This window comes from Octodon degus, unplaced genomic scaffold (assembly GCF_000260255.1).
Source record: "Octodon degus isolate 3935 unplaced genomic scaffold, OctDeg1.0 scaffold00164, whole genome shotgun sequence".
Lineage (NCBI taxonomy): Eukaryota > Metazoa > Chordata > Mammalia > Rodentia > Octodontidae > Octodon > Octodon degus.
In genome coordinates, this window is record NW_004524740.1 from 1,915,473 (window position 1) to 1,917,803 (window position 2,331).

Sequence of the window (2,331 nt, forward strand, 5' to 3'; positions counted from 1 at the left end):
CTGGGGGATTGAACCGCGGTCCCTGATGCTTTTGCTAAGCTTGTTCTAAGTAGGTGCTTTAGACCACTGAGCCATCTCTCCAGCCCCTTGATTAAGGTTTTAAAATTGTGTTTATAATACCTATTCATTTTAGAATAATTAAAACATGTAAACAACTATGAAGAAAAAAATCAGCATTTTCTGGTCCTGAGGCCACAATTATGAATTTTTATATATTCTTACTGTCTTTCCTATAATCATACCCTTTTTTCAACATAACTGGGATAATAATAAGATTTTTCTTTGAATTTGTTCTGTTACTGTCTGTGGTCATACCACCCTGAACATGCCCGATCTCATCTCAATTTGTTCTGTTACTAAAATCTACTTCTAGAGAAATTTTTATGTTCTTAAAATATATTTATTTATGAGTGAAGGGCTGTATTGGGAATCGAACTCAGGACCTCATGTTTGCCAGCAAGGTGCTGCTCCAGTAAGCTAATTCCCTGGCCCCCTTAAAAATTTTTTTTTTGAAAAGAGGGTCTCACTATGTAGTTCGGGCTGTCCCTGTACTCACTGTGTAGCCCAAGCAGTCCCAAACTCATCGTGATCCTCTTGCCTCAGCCTCCTGAATGCTGAGATTGTGGGCATGTGCCACTATGCCCCTTCTAACATACTTAAATAAATGAAAGTTTAATGGTTACATATAGTACTTCATCATAGCGAATATTTCATATTTGAACATTTAGACTATTCCAGTCTTTCACTTTTATATCCCTCGGCTAAAAATTCATTTATATGAAATGTAAAGAGTATCTTTGAGTATTTCCTTCGGGTTAATTTCTAGACGTAGAATTACTGGTTAAGGAATATTTCTCTTGGCATTTTAGCTCATACCTATTGTCTTCGCTACTAGGGAGGCTGAGGCAGAAAGATTGTAAGTTTGAGGCCAGCCTTAGCAACTTGGAGAAATCCAGTCTCAAAAAGAACTAGAGCTATGTCTCAGTGCTTTCTGGATTCAAACCCCAGTCCTGAAAAACAAACCAAAAAAAAAAAAAAATCTACTTTTAAAGATTAAAAAAAATTTTTTTGAATTTTCCTCCCAAGCTCTGCTTTCCTAGTTTGTAGTATGTGGTGAGGCTTGTTTCCTCTCTCTTAATTTTTCTCTACCCTTGCCAACATTGATTATTGTCAATTAATAAAGTAGGATAAAACAGCAATTGTTATTTTAACTTGTATTTTTGATTACCAGTGAAGCTGAACATTTTTATAATCTCTCTGCAAGTAGTTTATAGAATGTTAATTCTTCAAACACTATTTATTGCATAATTCATGTTCTTATTTTTTGTTCTATCCCAGTGCTAATGGCATGCTGTTTTAACTATATTGTAGTAGGGCAGATTTCCTTGTGTTCTTAAATTTTCCTTATCTTTTTTTAACTGTTTTTGCCCTTTTTATATGTAAGATCATTTTTTAAAAATTAGTTCCCCTAAAGTTTTCATACTGTTTTTATTCAGATTGCCTTAATATTATACATTAGCTTATGAAAATCTGACATCTTGCTAATATTAACTGCTCGCCTCCTAAAACAGGAGAATCTCTACAAGTCCAATCTATGTAGTGAGACCCCATAGATCCTGTAAAAAAAAAAGTAAAAAAGAAACATGATACATTTTTCTATTCATTCAAGTGATTGTTTTTAAGGTTTTCATTTTTTTCCATGTAGATTATGCCAGAGGTTTCCAAACTTTGTTTGTTCATGGTACCCTTAGTTGTTCAATAATTTTTTCCCAGAACCCCTAAGGCTAACGGAATTACTTAATACTATATTTCTGTCTATTAAGGAGGAAAACTCAAATAACTTCATGTTTATATCCTAACAACTTAATAATTTTTAATAAAATAATACATGTGAATGGAAAAATATTATTTGATTCTTAAATAATTATGTATTCACTAGTAGGATGTTGTATGTATGTAAGAGCTCCAGGCTTAGAGCCACTATGAATATAGCCACCCTCATATCTTGTTCTTCATTGATTTTTGTGTAGAGCTTGCTTTTTTTTGCCACAAACTGCAAAAACCTGGCTTTTAAAAGATGGGACATTGTTAAAGGAATGTAGACTGTCTCATGTGAAACCATGCACTGCCTAAAGCTAGTCATTCGCATGGGGTACAAGAGATATCAAATGTCACAGTGTTTCTCTCAAAAATTAAAAGTATCCTGCAGTATCCTTAGAGGTTCACTGTGGTGTCCTGGAACACCTTGAGACTTGGTGTGGTTATGCTAGGATTTTGCCACTTTGTGTTTATTTCTAAATTCCTAATGTGAAGAGGATTTTTATATATATA

General features: G+C 33.8%; 1 protein-coding gene across 4 annotated transcripts in view; it reads left to right on the forward strand.

The window, feature by feature from the left end:
- Window positions 1-2,331, forward strand: part of Acaca (acetyl-CoA carboxylase alpha) — a 292,108-nt gene that overhangs the window by 218,332 nt on the left and 71,445 nt on the right. The gene's annotated exons all lie outside the window — the stretch shown is intronic.